We start from the raw sequence: 6397 nt of genomic DNA, 5'->3' as shown, positions 1-6397 counted from the left end.
GAGATATGTACGAGTTACGGCCACACAATAATGCATAATATATTATATCTATACACATTAAATTATATTATATACGTGTATTGAAAAAAGTATTTAAAGTGAATTACTAAATGAATTATTAATATTACGCATTTTCCAAAAATTCAATAAATATTTAAATCAAATTAATCAAATTTGTTAAGTATCAAACTAATAATAATAATATTGTTATGTCGGTTTCTTTTAAATTATATAATATAATAATAATGTTAAAAAAAAATAAAAGGGTTTAGAATATAATGATATCATAATGTTATAGAAAATTAAAAGTATTCGTATAAATAATATTGTTTTGTCGTATTTTTAAATTATTATTTTGGAAAAATTTTAAGACTCGACAATTTAACTAAATCGAAATTCTCTATTTCTATGAGCTCGAATTTTGTCATCTATTCTCTAATGAACGCTTCTATTTCACACGTTTTTTCTGTTTTCACACCTTTACTTTTGCACTGTTATGTATGTTTCAGATTAAACTTCTATATGGTAACACATCAATGACATTATATATATAAGGGTGGTTAGTGTAGAACAATACATAGGAAACATAGGTAATGATAATTACTCGGGACGCAACTCATCTTCAGCCGGTTCACCAACTATCAACTAATAAAATTATGTAGACAAAGTCGTAAACACGCGGTATGGTAACGTCGAGTTATACACACTGCATAGATATTGCTGTAATTCGTCAATAACACAGTGTAACGATGATATAACGGTTCATAATTTTTATAGGTACACGGGTATAGGTAAAAAACTAATAGGTTATTAGTAATAACTATAATGGCAAATAGTGATATAACTGATTATCTGAACTATAGTATAAATAGTGAACTAAAATCTATGTGGCTGCAACAACCACAACTGTTTAAGTATACCTAATGTATCTTTATATACTCGTATTAATGTATTATTATAATATTAGATAAACAATATTATTTGTACATTTTGTTTAGTTTTATTTTAATTTTAAAAACACATCATCAATACGAGAATCGTTTTAATGGTGACAATTTTCGGAGCTAATCGAACGACCATCACATTCAACGAAAATATCGTTGGAAATTAATACGTGTTTTGATTGTTATGAATAACTAACAAATTTGCATTTGACGTGGTATGAAATGTACGAGTACAATTATTACTATATCATTAATTATGTGATATATATTACTGTTGTATTAATAATACATAATATGTACGCTAGTCCATTTCCGCACCAATTCAAAATTAATGCTTCATCGACCATCACTATATTATATTATAATATAGTGGTCACTATGATACTATATATTATTTATATATGTAGTAATATTATCGATCAGTCGAAATTTTATTTTCTATCAAAATTATAGCCGAACTTGGGCTTTGAATAATTGCTGCATGCAATTTCTACATCATAAAATATTATAGGTACCTACTATCAAAAAATGTAGTCATATTATATATTTTTAAATTACTGGGTTTTTACCAATCAAATTTAAATGACCTATCTATTTTTTGGCATATATATTACCAATTTATCAACTTAAAGCAACGAGCAACTATTTTCTAAAAAATTATATATGTAATTATTAAATAATGCATAAGTAAATGTTAATATATTTGAACTTAAGGTATACGAATGAGAATAATAAGTATCACGAATAATTTAAAACATTTGTTCAATTGTCATCGCAGAACATGGTTTGGCTATAGCAACTCCGGCTTGAGTACGTTGCTACACAAGTATAAAAAAATATATATTTTAAAGGTTTTGCAATATTTAAGTATGATTTAGATTTTTACCGTATTTTCTTCGTAAAAATGTAATTCAAAGATTAAAATACCTATAATACGTATAATAACGTGTGTGTTTCTCGTCATTGATAGATGTAATTTCATAGTAAAGTACCTATATATTAATGCATTGACTATTAATATGATTTTGTTTTTATTATAAGATCGGTTTTACACTGATATGTAAGCAATATAATTTTACAATTAAGATATTTTACAAAGGACATAAATTAATAATTCAAATGAATTATTTTTTGGTGTACATCTGCATACTTATTTATGTAATCCATTAGTCTCTATGCCAATAGTCCTATGTATAAGTATTAAATGGCAGTGGAGCACATAGGGGGTTAGAGGTACAACCGTTCTCTTACAAAAAATCCCCTTTGAAAAAAATCCCCATGTGTGTTACTGTTACATAGTGTAATATAATTATTATGTACTTGGTTTTATATATTATGTCGGTACCTTTGAGTTATTGTCATCAATACGATTTTCATAATTAAGACAGCCGCTGTTCATTACTCATTACGAAAATCAATGTCAGATTCAATGCAATTAACGTGGACTTATAGATATAAACAAAAAAATGTATACGAAGTAAAAAAATATAATAATATATGATTTGGACCGTTCACAAAAACCAATCTGTCTATTTAATAATATTTAAACGTGTCTTATTATTACGTAGTTATCGCCTTATCGGTGTAACATTTTACGCTATAAACTATGAATCATCGTACACCGCGTTGAGTATTATATACAAGGTAAAATTATTATCATACATAAATACCCACTATACATTATATTTACTTGAAAAACTTTGAAAAATAAGTAATAACTGATTTCTCTCGGGCCCAGTGCCAAACTGTACTCGATCGGGTTCTGATAAAAATAATACTGCAGTGACGACACATTATATCTTTGACATACCTATTTTATACTTAAGTAACTACTATGAAACAAATTTATAATCAGACGTTTTGACAGAAAATGTTTCCGCTTAAAATACTTTTATAATTTAGCTTCTTAAGAGGATGATCGTCGAAAAAATCAATTCACAATGATTTATAGTTAAAACATTTAAAACAGACGTTGTGGTCCTATATATAAAACGATTATACCTATGTATAGAGTAGGTATATAAATAAAAAAAACTTTGGAGATAATAGTCAATTTTGTAACTATGATATTTTTTGTGAAAACGTTAACGGTATGTTTAATACCACTCTATATGCGTAAATGAAATATATAATTATATTACTTAGTATTGTGCACGTCATGATGCTATATGCATTTAATTAAAATAATTATACTCGATTTATACAACCATATTCTCGCGTTTAAAATTCAAACCTCCAGTAATGTCTTTAACATTTAAAAATGTACTTATTTACTAACATCAACATTTATAATATATGATATAAGCATAAAAAGGATTTGATTTATTACAGCCTTTGCATTATTATCCGGTACTGGTTAGGTGGGTTAGGCGTCTACCTAGTTCAAAAAAACTGAACCGTTTTTTCATCGTTACACCTATACACAAACACGCACGATACCTATATCCATTATATTTTATGGATGTGTGCGAAGAAGTGGTGTGCGACGGCATTCTGTGGTGATAGTAGTAGAAACACCTGTGCGTTCACCAAAAGGGTAATGGAATAGTTATAAACGCCAGTGCGGTGGTCACGCACAACGTCAAGCCGACGACCTCGCCCACCTGCTGGAACGCATACGACATACACAAGAGCCCGAGTCCGGCAAAACAGAAAATGGATGTGTTGTAAAAATAGGTTATTATAAAAAATAATTCGAAAAACTATATATTGAAAGCAATATCAATGATAAAATTATACTTTTAAATTAAATTTCATCATTATTATGATATAAAAAAAAGTCAAATGTTTGATTTTAATTATAATTTAATTAATTATTCAACATACACAATTGTCAAAATTATATAAATATAATAAATTATTATACTTATTCACGTTGAAATAATTTAAATATTAAGTTTTATTTATTATTAACAATTATATTATAATATAAACAACAATTACATACATCTTTCGTATTTCTTAAGAGGACGCCATGCCCGCATGTGTTGTCTAGCTCTGTCTTACTAACGTACATTATGACAAATTTGCATTCAGTAGAACACATTTTAAAGTTGTAATATTTTACATAGCTATAACGCCTATAACTTACTTTAAATGATATTATATCAATAAAAGCATGTCATTTTTTAGATAATGTTCTTACTTTAAAATTTGATAATAGGTAAATTTACTCTAATATTAAAGCTAACATCATGAAATGTGTTCTGCTGAACAAAAATTTGTTATGATGTACATTAGTATAAGACATAAACAACACATACGGGTATGGTGTCCTCTTAAATTGTTTTCAACAATACAATCGTCGCCGATTTCCGTTCTTTGAGCGTCCTCTCACCAGGTGTCTTAAGGATAACAGACTTAAAATGTTTGTCTTTTAGGGATCCGGCAATATACTTTCTTTCGGATCGCTATGATCGGGAAAGAGTTTGACCTGCCCATTAAAAAATCTTGGTTTACCCAGGGTCATCAGTAGCATCAAAGCTCTAGGAGTCATGGATGCCAGTGGTGACAAAGGCAACAAAAATACAGTAAACGTAGTATTAAATGAGGCACCAGTGGTGTCGGTGATGCTGGCGTAGCGAACATGTAGCGGATGCCGGATACAAAATACGGAATAGGGGTTTTCAGCACAGTTAGAAGGCGACTTATTATAAGTCACTGTTGAATGTTGAAATACATGCTGGTTGACTGTAACAGTGGTTATGGGAGGGGTACGAACATTCCAGTGGACCTGAAGTTTTGCCATCTTTTCTACTCCAATGCCCAGTGCAAATGATCCAAAACAATGGCATGTGAATACTTCTTCATTATATATCCTGCGCATGTAAACAAACAAAAATGTATTGTTTGATAAGTAGTTGTAGATCTCTAGAAATTTATTTGTCATTGCCGCGTCTGCTTAGTGCTTATTTCTATATAATATTAATTACAAGCGGGTGTTACTGTCTTCACCGGAGAAGTCCTTTTCTTTAACTCTATCAATTCACTTTAATTTATGATTATTGTTTTCAATAAGTTAAGCGGCTTTTAAGAAAATTGAAAACAAAGATTACAGATACTCCTAAAATTTTAATCCCAACTCATTATGATCTAGGAGGTGATTTAAGCTAGGTGATTGTAAAATTAACACTAAAAGTTCTAAGGGTCTAACAAATAACCATATTCCATGTACAATTAACATTAACTCGGTTAAGCGGTCACTGAGAAAATATGTCACAAATGAAAAGTCACTTAATTTTATTATTTAGATATTTGCATAATATATTTATAATATTAATATTATTCATCATAATATTGAATAATTATTTCCTAATTTCATCAACCTTTTATTCAATTACTAATATTTTCTTTCGTTTTATCAAACACTTTCAAAACTGCCTATGCTATTGGTTTTATTAGCGGATATAGTATTTTCAATTTTGTTCTGGCTATACGTTAAATTGATTTATACTCCTGTGATGTTAAATTTCTCGTACACACTTCCTTTAAAGTAAGAATAATCACTTATTGTTTTGTTCATTAGAATGATACGTCTGTCATAAGTTTCCTTATTCAAACCAGGAAAAATAAATTTTTTATTTATATATTTAAAAAATAGGTGGAAATAAATGGATACCTGTAATTAATATGCTAAATTAGAATTCAATGATATGTTATTGTATGCATATTAAAAACGATATTGAGCAGAGACGGTCTATCAGCCTATATCATTCAATGTGTAAGTCATGATGTTTTTTGATATTGCTATTAAATTAATTGATTTTACTATCAATATTACGGCCAGTTGAATACATTTTTGACGAAAATATTAAATTTATTAAATCATTAATGTTTGTAAGTATCGTAATAGCATATATTTATATTTATACCATACTAATATGTTATTTGTATTAAATTATTACTTAGTATTAATATCATCTTACCGTATAAAAGTATAAACTCTAATTACGTTCATTCTCTACCGTTTTCTTTGCAGTGTGAAAAAGAAACTCAACTTTCCGATCAAACTGGTAGAAAGAAATTACAAAGAGCTGGTTAAGAATTTACAAGAACTGATAACTAAATATTCATAGGATAAACATATGAAAAATTCAAATTGAGGGTTTGACGGGTAACGTAATTAAGCTTATTATTCGTATGGATCATTACTATACATTTTATTTAAACAAAAGTAATAATATGAAAATGTAGTTCATCGTTATTATATCAAGACAATATATTTATGCACGTCGGTAATCGAGGGCGGATTTTCGTTTACACTCTAGTATATACCTATACAATCACTGCAGCATTATATGCATTTATATTATATTATCAAATAAACACTATAATTTTCTAAAAATATATCTATATTAGGTCGTCGTAATACCATAATTCAGTGTAACGCTTGTAACATTTGATAATCCATACGAAAATACTTTAATTTTTCGGACAATGCAATAAAAAAAGAG

This window comes from Rhopalosiphum maidis, chromosome 2 (genome assembly GCF_003676215.2).
Source record: "Rhopalosiphum maidis isolate BTI-1 chromosome 2, ASM367621v3, whole genome shotgun sequence".
NCBI classification, from domain to species: domain Eukaryota; kingdom Metazoa; phylum Arthropoda; class Insecta; order Hemiptera; family Aphididae; genus Rhopalosiphum; species Rhopalosiphum maidis.
Note: the sequence above shows the minus strand (reverse complement) of the source record.